At 48.3% G+C, this 12,603-nt stretch overlaps 1 protein-coding gene across 6 annotated transcripts in view; it reads left to right on the forward strand.

Moving 5' to 3' along the window:
• The first annotated feature begins 317 nt into the window (after window positions 1-317).
• FBLN2 (fibulin 2) overlaps window positions 318-12,603 on the forward strand; it is a 114,388-nt gene continuing 102,102 nt past the window's right edge. Inside the window, exons 1-2 of one of the 6 annotated variants that reach the window (XM_071755493.1) lie at window positions 9,333-9,578; window positions 10,279-10,354. The gene's annotated coding sequence lies outside the window, so the exon portion shown is untranslated. Of the gene's footprint in view, window positions 492-528; window positions 975-9,332; window positions 9,579-9,919; window positions 10,355-12,603 lie in introns of those variants that run through there. The other 5 variants (XM_071755490.1, XM_071755488.1, XM_071755494.1 and 2 more) reach the window with 5 other exon arrangements.

Consider the following 12,603-nt stretch of genomic DNA (forward strand, 5'->3'; position numbering starts at 1 on the left):
GACCCTCCCTCAGGTGGCCATGAGCTGCAGTCCCTCATTTTAAAATCGGTAATTAGTTCCCTCATACCCTCAACCAAGGCAAGTCCCCTCCTCCTTATGCCTTGCTTGGGTTAAACTGGGGGGGAAACGAGATCCTCCTTCTTTGGTGGCAGGGTTTTTTTAAAAAATAATTCTTTCTTTCCTTCCCCTGTGCAAGGGCAAAATGTGAGCCTGCTATAACTCCTCCAGAAATCTGGAGGTGAGCCGGTAACACAGGTAGTGGGGCCCTTCTGACCAGGAGTGGTTTGGTAATCCCAGTTTTCTCTTTACAGATCTAATTTAAAACAACAACAAAACCCCAGGAAACAAAATTTCCTTTGTGAAGTTTTCTAGATGCAACTGGAGTGGGACCTGTGGGCAGCTGGAGATCTGCCCCACCCCTGCCTGAAAGCTACTTCAGAGCAAGACTGCCCCAAAAACTGCAACAGAGAAAACAAACCAGGCTGTGGCAGGTCAGACCTTCACTGGGGAAGTGATTGTCTTTGTCCTATGTGTTTATTTTTTTTTTCTTTCTGATGGTTATAAAACATATTTTTCACTCTCTCTAGCGTTGTTAAGGAGAAATAGGGATATCCCTGAGCAGTTTACCTCCGTGTTTTGAATGTTGAAGAAAACACCCAGCCAAGTTCCAGGAGGGAAACTGGAGACAGCTGTGAAAGGGGCGTTGCTGCTGGCTGTTTTATAGGGTCATCTATTCCCTTCAGTAGTAACAGGAGAACCACATCCAAAGCAATCATGAGTTGGCCTTTGAGTATGAACTAACCAGGGCCACAGAGTTTTACAGCCCTGTTACTCTCCTATGCAGCAGCTTCCATAAATTCAGCAAAGGAATAATGTGCTGCATGCAGATGCCTATTGCATGAACCCACCTCTAAAGCTGCAGTTTCAGCTTTTCCTAAGGAACGGAAACATCTCAGCTGGATTTTCCAGAGCAGGTAACTTCGGGACTACTTTGTAACTTTAAACTGAGCTGATTTTGTGTGAACTGGGTATATTTGTGCAGGATGACATCTTCAAATAGTTCCTGTGGGGTTTCTGAGATGGTTTTGCTAAGAACTTGGCTAGCTGTGTGTCTGTGCTGCCCAACAACAGGGATGTTTTGCATCTCTAGATGATAACTTTCACATGTTGTTAGAGATCCATCACAGTAGAAGTCAGTAGTAAGCAGCTCACGTGGCCTTCAGCTTTCCAAGATTTAATCATCAGGTCTCTCGGCTGATTCAGGTTTTTATTAGCTTCACACCTTAGCCAATTTGGGAGGCCTCTAATATGAGACTTGTGCCTGGCTGGAGGAGGGATATGGCCTGCCAGCACTTGGTGACAGTCACCTGTTTCCCCAGGGTAGTCAGAACAGGAGTTTACATGTTTCTTTGGATCATTTGCATTTTAAAACAACCAAGGAAATCAGCAGTGACAATTGCATAGTAAATAGCAATAAGTTGGTTTCTAAACTTATTGGTTTATTTTAACATAAGGTTAGTTTTCCGTGGAAAAGGTGCTGAAAGCCTGAGGCTGATGTTTTTACTAAATAGATTTGATGGGAAAAAAAAAAAAAATTGAAAATTATTATTCCGGGGGTTGCCACCACTGCATGCTGGGATCAAGAGGCAGATTTAGTAGTAACATGAGCAGCCTGTGCCCTGTCCATCCCTTTTTTTAGTGTGTTACTGAAGGACAGAGTCCCAGGCAGTGTGGCACAGCTCTGCCACTCAGGCTAGGGCAGGTTCTTGGGTGCTCTACTGCTAATGGCTTGCAATAGCTACTGAAAGATACTATGGCAAGGAATTGCCTGTTGTGCTGTTTCAGGATAGCAGGCAGCGGGTCCAGCAGCAACTTGCCTATAGGGTAACTTTGTGGCAGGCACCTGGGGAAATAGCCATTCGGGTGGTTTATTTGTATAGTAGGTATTTATTACAGACACAGGATGTTACTACAACTCCGACCCTGCATTCTTGGCCTCAGTGCAAACATTTTTATTCGAGCCATCCACTGGAGGAAAACAATGAACTGTGTTAAGTAATTATAAGGGATTATGCACTGCTTTGTCAAAGGGGCCCAGGCTGTACCTCCTAAGTGCACAGGTTATTGTCATTGACCTGCACTGATTGGCAGCAGGTCTCTGCCTGTGCTGGCTGAGCTGGAAACATCAGCAGCAGTGTTTTCTGCCTTAGTCTTGTGTGTCACCGTGGTGGGGGCTACACCAGGATTCTCACAGCAACTCAGGTGCTGGCTGGAACAGGCTCCTGGGTTCCAGTTGGATGGGAGGACAGACCAAGGCCCAGGATCTGGAGCAGATGAGGCAAAGCAACAGCCTCAGTTAACAAGGTGATGTAAAGTGCTGCTGGGATTTGAGATCCTGCCAGAGAACAGAGAACTGTGGAAGGCTTAAACTGTGTTTTCCTCTGTGTTTGTGAGCACTGGAGATGAGGTAGAGGTATTCTTATTTATGATTACAGTGGTTTTGAAGGGCCATATGTTTTCTGGTATCCTGGAGAGTGGGCAAAGGCACTGGGCAAGTCCAGATAGCCCAGAAGAAACCTGGGAAATGAACTTCCCATGCAGTGAAATGCAGAAATATCAGATGGAAATCACACCTTTCTTCAGGGATGAAGACACAATCTTCACATTTGGTGTTGGTAACAGCATTTGTTATGGGTATGAAGAACTTGTGACTGGAATATCAGTGGGAATATTCAGGCCTGGAATGAAACATTGACAAAATTAATTTATAGTTTTGAAAGGAAAGAAGGGGATCCCACATAGCATATGTGTAAAAAGCATATGGAGCACTAATGTTCCAGGCACAGGATTGAAGCCCAGATTTTACATGAGCAGAAATATGAGTGCAAAATCCTGCAGGGCTGTCTGTGCCATGGCAAACAAATACCATTTTGGGGGAATTCTGTGACTTGGGCACTGTGTACACGGGCAAAGATGCTGATGCCAGCATCAGCATCTCCTTCTAATAGCCACAGGGTACTGTAGCAGGAGACAGATACATGCTCATCTCGGAAACAAATGCAAGAACTCTTAATTTTGAGGTGGCCATACAAATATGAGCCACCATGTTCCTGTGAGCAGAAATATTTCCACAGTGAGAACAGTTTCTGGCAGTAGAAGATAAGTAGGTAAAATTCAGCAGTTGGGAGGCATGTAAACTAAATATCTAAGTAAAGGAACGACTGAAGATACAATTTACTTCAGGTTAAAAGCCTGGCAAGTCCTTGCTTGCACTGAAAGGGCAAGAGATTAAAAAAAACCTCAAAAACAAAAAAAAACCTACAGAAATTTAATCTTGAGGTTATCCCTGCTGTCCTGCCTGGAGCTTCCTGCGTGCCCCTGCAGCCCCTCAGTTTCGTTCCCTGTCTTTCCCTGGTCAGTGTCTGCTGCCCTTCCTCCTCCCTGTGCACAGGGATGTGGCAGTCCTGCTGCCCTGGGAGCACCCTGTGCCCCTGCCCTCTGCTCAGCTCCTAACCAGACCTGGAAAAGAAAAGGTTCAGTATTACTGAACTTTGCTGCCTTCTCTTTCCTTCGCTGTCCCACCCTCTCCTGGCTTTACTGCCTGTCAGTTGCTTGGTTGATGTCCTTAGGTAGATGCCTTAATCCTCAGTTCCTCCTTTGCTGACTTGCTCCGGGCTAAGCCATCTATTTGCCCTGTCAGGAAGTGCTCTCCAGAGAAACTACTGTCTTACCACCATCATTTGTTCTGTGAACAAAAAGTGGACAAAACTGTAGGAGAAGTCCAGAATTTGTGAATAGGAGTGGCTCTGTACAAGAACAGCCATGCAGAGCATGCACAGCTCAGTGGGGCATTTCAGCCCTGCTCACCCGGCCTTTGCTTATGTTCTTTTTTGCAGCCTGTAGCCATTCTGGCTTTCACACTGGCACCTCTCCTGCATCCTACCTACTGCTATAACCAGCATGGGCTGGATGCAGCATTGACAGATCTCTGCACCTACAGAGAACCCTGCTGACGTTAGCAGAGCTGGATGTGGGTGCACAAACTCATGTGAAAAGAGCCCACACAGACAGAGGTTGTGGGTTCTGGGTCCCAGTTGGCAGCCTTAAATATTTGTGATGTTCTGCTGAAGTGATATTTTGATACTGTTATCCTTTCTCAAGTAAGAGCATGTTTCAGAATCATGTGAAGCATTAGTTGGACAGCAGCTTCACATGACTCAGGATGGTGGTGGTCATTCTTATCTTGGCTATTTGTTTGGTTCTGTTTACAACGTGCATGCAACTTGCTGCAGAAAATCTGAAGTGGATTTTAAGAGTCTGCATTAACCAGCTCATCCACCACAAAAAGAGCTATAGCTTCATCTGATTCTTGAAAACTTTTAAGGTCAATACTCCACACTTTCAGAAAAGAAAGCAGTAAAAAGAAACTTGCTGTTTTAATTGCATCCTCAGCTTCCTCACTCTCAATGTTCAGGTACAGAAGATCCTGTGAAAGGAACTGGGATGGCCAGGAGTAAAGGGGAGATGTTCAGCAAGGGTGGCTGGGGAGAAACCCAGCTTCACCTGCTCACTGCACATCTGTATGGATGTCAGATTTGAACCACTGCTGCATAACCAGAAATCAGTCCAAACTCAAGAGTGTCTGGCATGCTCAGCTGGGGTTTCTTGGGAACTTTACCTGTGACCAAAAAAAAGAAGGTAAGCAGCCATGGAAGTACCTGTTTCTGTGGCTATGGGGTAAAGGAAGAGCTCACCTTGGCAGGGGAGCCACAATCTTGTCTCAGTAGCATTTGCAGTCTGAAAGTTTGCCAGTGGGGTGACATTTGCTGGCTTCAGTGCTGATTTCTGAGCCCTGCTTTCCATTGCATACTTATTGATGGTGAAAAGGTTTGAGAGCAAGGAATAGTTTCAAGTCAGGTTCCAAGATAATTTTTCTGCCATTTGTCTTGAAGAGCCCTTTGATCTTAGATTTGGGGACATTTCTCAGACTCTTGCAGTAAAATGTCAGCATTTGAAAGAATACCTTATCAAATGCTGCTTTTAAGTGGTTTGTCAGTATGTTAAATTAACAGCAAGTCACTGTCAGGAACACTTGGACTTTGCTTGAGGAATTCTGCTTTACTGTGTTTTACATGAATGACTCCATTTCCTCTGAGGGCACTGAATGGATATGGCAGAATGTGAGCAAATACCTGCAGAAAACCTGGCTGATGAGAAAGGGAGGCCAATGTTGTTTCCCTCCTAAGGTGTACAAATAGGTAACTCTCACAATTCATTCATCCAGCACTGCAAGTATCTTCTCCTGTAAACTGTTTCTTTAGCTTTCTACTGTTTGTTACAAGTTCAACCATGCAGATGATGGCAGATCTTTGGGAGGTTGCTGATCATCAGGACTCCCAATCAGTGTGACCTTTTCTCCACTGAGTTCAGAGCAGACATACAGTGTAAATAATTTTGTTTGGATTGAGCCAGTCTGTGAACTGCGTGATTTTTCTTTCTCTTGAAAGGTGTTAGAATATTGACTGTCTTGTATTTCAAAGCAGCAAGATCTGCTAAGAGCTTTTCCTATGTACATTTCTTCTGTTCTCAACTGCAGGCTGCAGGAAAAGGCATTGCTGGTGAGTGGCCTGTCTTTGGCCAGGCAGCTATTGTTTTCTGTTGTCTTGTGACATCTTCCCAAGTTCTGAAAAACTGTGCTTGGATGAGGACATGTGAAGAAACATTTCAGTCTGAGTCTGCCCACATTTGACAGTTGTTCAGCTCCATGGTGATTCAACCAGAGCAGTATGGATTTAAAGTGGGTGTGCCACAGCCTGTGGAAGGGAGAGTCATGGGAGAGACTGTGGAAAAAGAGTTCCTGCAAGTTACAGTAGCAGACAAAAAGGGGTAGAGGACACCTGTGGTGTGGTGTGGGTGATTAGGAAATCATTGCTTAGGAAACCCTAAAGAGTTTTTTGTTTTAGCTCTGGAATTCTAAAATGTCACTTCTTCTCTCCCTTGATTTGGTTCCTTTTCTTTGGGGCTTTCATTTGGAAAAGGTCCAGCTGCCTCTAAGTGGGTCAGCTTCTCTCAGGTTAACAACACCTTGTGAAGAAGTATCTCTACGTGTTCTGGTTTCCTGCCTGTTTCTTGGAAGGAGGCAGTGCTATCCTGTAGTGAAATGAGGCAACCAGGTGCCACCAATTACCAGGTAGTGGGCACGAGCTTGTGTTAAGCCCACCTGTGCCTGATTAAGGCGGGCCCCAGCTGTGCATGAGCAGGACTGGGGGGCCAATAAAAGGTGAGCTTCCAAACACAGGCTCAGCTCACTCCTGAGCAAGCCAGCAGAGAGGTTAGTTGCTTCTGGAGCAGTAGCACCGAGCTAGGCTGACCAACCCTGAGGCAACAGACTCAGGGCACATTTTGTGCACTTCTGCTGGAATGCCTGTTGGACCTTGGAACGCCGTGCCCTAAGAGAGGTTTGTCTTGCTACACTATCCCTCTCCTCTTTGGTGCCCAGGGCAGAGCTAGGTTTCAGGAGCATTGGAGATGCAAAAAGATGGCTGAGTGAAAGTCTGAAAGAATGTTTTTTCTCCTTAAGTTGAATTCCAAAGAGTTAGTTTTGCTTTCTAAAGCTAGTCCCTGAGTGGGTATGTGGTAATCCCACCAATGATGATGTATCTTTGTTCTGTATCTTTGTCTAAATTCACATGACCTCTCTTATCCTTTTAGTCCCCACACAATGTTTTTTGTCAGTTTTCTCTCATTTGGAAATGATGTATATTTCCATTTAGCCTAATTTCATGAAATCTTGGATGTATGAGTTCTTCAGTATCACTTGAAGCCAAAGCAAAATATTCTAAGTGATCTTGTGATGTTTAAAAAGTTACTCTGTTTCTGAGCCATATTTTTACTGGGACAAGTTGAGTGAAAGTACTTCCTGAGGGCAGGCCACCAACATTTGATTGAGTCTGTGGTTGTGTCCTGAAGTCCCCCCATTGCTACACAGCCCTGGGCACATCAGGGAACTGATGGTGTATGAGTGCTGAGGAGGAGTCTTAACTTCTGTCTGTAATGGGTCTGGTTGTTGGGATCTCCTGCTGCCTGTTGGTTGTGTTGTGGGGAGCAAAAAGGGTGGTAACACTCAGGGAGGTGAAACCTCATGTTCAAGATATAACAGAGTGAGGGGTGCAGCTTGTAAGCCCCTCTTGTCTCTGAGGAAGGATCTGTGTGCCAAGAAGCTACTTCTAAATTACCTTTAGAGGTCTCCTCCAACCCAAATTATTCTATGATTCTTCAGTATTTTCCACGTGCATCAATTGGTCTGGTGAGATATTTTACCCCTACCTACAGACTTTGCCTTGCTGAGGCCATCGTGGCTTTAACAGCAAAAACTGCTGGAGTGGTTTCAGAATTTCTGTAATTTCTGGATTAGTTTTGTTACAGTCCTAGAGTTGACTGCATTGGTCTCTCCTGGTCTCCGAGACATGTAGGACTCGGAGCTGTGGAACTGGCAGATGTGTTTTTGGTCCCAACTGAGCCACAAACCCAGTGCAAAGCCCAGATGGAGCCTCACTGCTGCCTCTGCTGCTTCTCTTCTGCTTGTGGCACAGCTGGGGGACAGCAAGTGGCACTCATGGGCTGTCACCAGGTGATTTGAGGAGACTGGTAACGGCTCCAGTGCTCACATCCATCCTCACAGAGATAGAGGGAAACTGGAGCCTTGGCTCTTTCTAGGCTTTCTTTTTCCTTCAGATGGAACCCAGGACTGTATAGGATAATTTTTGGAGGGCTGTTTTTGGGTTTTTTCCTGACACAGTAAGTAGCATTTTTCTCTTTGGTAAAGTTATGCAATCTTTGTGTGTGGTTGTTATTGCCCTGAGGGTGTCCAGCAGTGCTCAGCACCAAACCCCCTCCCCACACAGGCTCTAGCACGGTGGGACAGTCCCACTTCCCCAAGCTTTGCCTGTGTCAGGGGCAGGATACCACAGCATGCAGAAATGGAAATTCTTACACTCCTGCTTTTCCCTAATTGTACACACATTTTGTCTGTGCTGCTTTCAAACTTGCCTGTGAATGGGAGCTGCTGGGAGCCAGACCCAGCCCACAAATTCCCTCAATAATGTTGCTTTTTGACTGTCACAGCCAGGGCCGGGCTGCCTTTGCTATGATGAAGAGAGGAGAGTGCAGGAGGAGGACAGCATGGTGAGGTACAGACAGTGGCAGGAGAAGGTGACCAATTGCTCAAGGGAGCCACCACCCCTGGCTGCAGCAGTGGGTGCTGCTCCATCCCTTGGTTCCTGGGAAGAGCAAGGCTGGGGGAGCTCTGCTGCCTCCAGCAATTGGGTGCTGCCCGTGCTTGTGGCAGCCTTGTGGTGCTGAGCTGGTTTGCTGAAGGATGAACCAGCTGCTGGATGTTGGCAGGGCCCTGGGTGCCTGTAACCCTTCCCACAGGCTTGGGCAGAGCTGTCCTCTGCCACCAGCTTTGGTGGGGATCAAACGGGATGAGCAGGGAGGTCTGGAAGTGTGTGTGGGGTGTTTGGTCAGATCCTCCCTCCCACACTTAAAGTGCCCAGGAAGACAGAGGAGCTCTGCAGTGAGCAAACAGTCCAGCTGGGTCCTGTGGTGCTGCCTGCCCCAGGGGGTGTCACAGAGGTTCGAGGTTGGCCCAACAGCCTGGCCAAGGGGTAGAGATGGCTGGAGGAGCAGAAATGCAGGGAGGAGCTGAGCCAGGTGCCCCAAAGGGATGTCCTGGAGCTCCCACCCTGGACGAGATGGGCTCCCCCTGACCCCACCGGGGCAGCAGTGGGGCCCTGTGCTTGTGGGCACCTCGCTGCTGCCTGTGGGGAGAAGGCACCTGGGGCGATGCTGAAGCCCCTCTGAGGGATGTTTTCTCGATGACATAGTGCTGCAAGAGACTTTGTTCTTCCCCAGGACTTGTCAGTAATTTATACCAGGATGAGTTTCTAGAAACAGTTTCTATTGTCATATATATTTGATACCTTGACCCTCTCGATGTAAGATTACGATCCAAGTCATCAAATGCTTCCGAGGGAAGTTTGGGGCCGCTTAGAGCTCGGGAAGCAGCGCTAGGATGAGAAGCAAATTAAAAGCAGTTCTTTACACAATTTCGAAGCCACTTTTGATTGACCGAGAGGGCTCGACCTGTGCAAACCCAGGCGGTGTGAGGCCCCTCTGCCCCATGGCGGGCGCGGGGCTCTGCTTCCCCCCCTGCCCCACCCCCGTGATTATTTATTTGTTGTAATTACCAGCTCCGGGAAACAGGACGCAAACTTTTCTCTTCCACGTGAGCACTGTAAAACAAGCCGCTCTCGTTGCCTCCGGGACTCCGGTCCAGCTACCGGGGATTACGGGCACTCGCCTCTTGCCCTGGGCCGCGGAGCGCGGTGCCAGCTCGGGCGAACCCCGCGGAACCGGCGGTCAGCCCCGCCGCGGCTTTCCGGCCCCTCCCTCTGCCTCTCGGGGTCCCCTCGCCTCTTCCCCCGCGGAGCCGAACGGAGCAGCGCGGAGCGGAGCGGCGGGGAGCGCGGAGCAGCCGCGGAGGTGCAAGCGCCGGACCGCCCCCGCGGAGCCCAGCGGTAGGTCCTGGTGCCGGTGCCGGGGAGAGCGGAACCGGCTGCAGCCCCTGGGCGCGGGGGGACCCGATCCGAAGCCCGTTCCCCTCTACTGGGACAACTCTGCAAATATTTCCTTACACTGGTTCTCTTCTCGTTCTCCTTTCAAAATTTTATTTTATTTTATTTTGTGTTGTTGTTCGGAAAGTGGCAAATTGTCAAAGACAAAAAGTTGCTGCAGATGTTCCAGAGCTCGTTGCTTTATTGGAAGCAGCTCCCTGGGTGGAGGCGGGAGCAGCCTGCGGTTCGGTGGGAGTGTTTGCAAATCAAATGTCATTTGGAGGTGGGGGGGGAGGAGGTCTGGCAAAATTGTCCCGCGAATGCGGTCTCCAAGTTGTGCGGGCTTGCTCGCCTCCTGTGAGCTGAGCGAAAACCAACGAAGTTTGCAAGGAAGAGGGGGAAAATAGACGGAAGAGCTGAGAGGAGTGCTTTCTGCCCGCTGCTGGAGTGCTGGGATCCTGGAGCGAGGGGCTTTGGGAGCACTCAGGGCTGCCTCCTGGCCGAGCGGGCAGGGGGCTTTGCCGGCGAGAGTCTGGGGACCGTGCTCTCAGCATCGGTGTGGGAATCCAGGCTCCAGCAGGAGAATCACTCAACTTGAGCAAGAGCCGGCCAGTCCTCTGCTCTCACACCTCCCCTCACCTTATCTCTTCCTCTTGTCGCTCAGGGGCTGGTGCTGGAGCCTGTCGGGCCGCCCAGAGCTGAACCAGCCGCGGGAGTGAAGCTGGAGGAGATAGGGTTGGGTGCGTGGTCCCTACCACCTGCAGGATGGTCCTCTGAGCTTTGTGGTGCCACACTGGCACTGAGGTTTTTCTGCAGACCTTGGGTACTGAGGGAAAAGATGTTACTCTTGCTGAGTTATGTTAGTGCTGAGCTTTGTTTCTTTGCACCCGTAGGTGAGGAGTACAGTGAAGGTGCTTGAGAGTGTATCTGTTCCTGTGATTTTCTAACAGACAGGCCTGAGCCTCTCCCTTCCAGTTTCTCATGTGACAGTTGTTTCAAGGCATCCTTGTCCTTTCAGTGGCAGAGGGAGGCTCTGGGCACATCCCATGAACATGCCTTTGCTTATAACTTGGCTGGACTGTGATTTAACACCAAAGACAACAGCTTCTGGTGTATAGAATCATAGAATGGTTTGGGTTGAAAGAGACCTTAAAGATAATTTAGTTCCAACTCCCCTGCATGGGCAGGGACCTTCCAGTAGACCTTCCAGTTGCTCAAGGCCCCATCCAACCTGGCTTTGAACACTGCCAGGGAAGGGGGAGCCACAGCTTCCCTGGGCAACCTGTATGGGTGTAAAATTATTGGAGAGAGATACAGCTTTCTAGACCTAAAACACTCTTATTAGTGGAACAGATGAAACTATTTTTAATATGACAGGTTTTCCTGTAATGGCAGAATGGGGCCTATGGAGGCCCCAAAAAAGGGTCTTTAAGCAGCTTGTTTCCCCCAGTGGAATCAGCTGGGCCTTCGAAACCCCTTTGAAGACAGTTACACTGCAGTAATAGGGCTGGTGTTGGTGTAAAACTATCATCCAAAAATCACACCCTTAATTGGCATTATGTGTTGGCAAACCTTTTCCAGTGCTGCCTTGTTCTTCAACAGCCATGTTATTTTAATTGTATCCATGTATTCTGTCTCACAGGCAAGGCTCTGAGCAGGATTTATGGAATTCAGTGTGGTGTCTGGAGCTTTACTTCTTCCAGTAAAGTCAAGAAACAGATAGCAAAGCACCTGAGGCCTTCAGTCCTGGGAGCTCCTCAGGGATTCTGCTTTTGTGGGACTGCTGGTCTGGGCATATTGCAGTGAGGTGCTGTGTATGATGTGCAGGTAAACTCTAGCATTGCAGTGCATTTAAAAATGTTTTTCTCTTAATTTGCAGTCAGCTTCTGTGACTGGAGAGATCTCTCATTCTTTTCCTTCCATCTGTCCATTCACTTTAACACCTTTTCAGCTGTATCAGGTGGTCATGTGGCATTACATACTTCAAAGTTTATCTGACCTGCTTGAAGCTGGAAGCAGCTGTCTTTATTCCATGTTGTGCAGAGTGGTTGATTGCCTTTCAGGGGTGCTGATGGGCAGGGAGTCCCACTGTGCTTGGTGGCACTAAAGCTGGCATTCCCGTGCTATCAGCACCTTCTGTCCTGCTCAGGCATGCAGTGTGAGAGAGCAACAGCAACCCCCATACTTGAGGTCTGGGTGTGTGAGTGTAGCTGAGGATCTGCTGACCCACAGGAATGGGCTGGTGAGCACACAGCACTCTGCACCAAGCACTGATGTGTGCAGCTTTACTCCTGTTTGTGCACAAGATGAACCCCATCAGACATCTGAGCCTGGCTTTTGGCTCTGGTGTGATCAATGGCTATGGAGCAACAGTGCTGTGAGGAGATGGCATCTTTTTCAGGCTCTCTGTCTGGTTGGTGCTCAGTGCTGTTATTACACTTTCTGGAAATGCTTTGTTTTGCTGGACAGTTCCAGCACTGTCCATCCTGTTGTTGAGGGGCATTTCCATGCTGCCAGAACTGCTCCAGCCCTTTGGATGTCCATTCCTCTGGAGCTGCAGGAGCAGGAGAGTAGTTACATCTCATCTCCAAGCTGTGACCTGCTTTCAGTCAATATTAAGAATATTGCTTTTTGTGCTGCTTCTGTTTGTGTTGGAACCTCTAAAGGCTCTTGTTGCTGTATGGGTTGGTATCTGTTCACAGTTCTCAAAGCCTCCATGGACATGATTGGGTGTAGAGGGTAGCTCAGCTGCACCTTCTCTTTGTGCCCTTGGATGTGCCCACTGCCAACCATGCCTTTCACAACTGCCTTCTTGCCTTTATTCTGGGAGATGACAAATGTTTGCAATGTTGGTCTTCTCTTTTAAACTGTTCTTTGGGAAATTTTCCATGCCTGGGAGACTTTCCCCCGCTTTGTGAGTAAGAGGTAGGATTTAATTGCTTCTGGCAAACCCAGAAGTGTCCCTAAAATGATCCAGATATTTTTGTGG

Source organism: Heliangelus exortis, chromosome 12, assembly GCF_036169615.1.
Source record: "Heliangelus exortis chromosome 12, bHelExo1.hap1, whole genome shotgun sequence".
Taxonomy (NCBI): Eukaryota; Metazoa; Chordata; class Aves; order Apodiformes; family Trochilidae; genus Heliangelus; species Heliangelus exortis.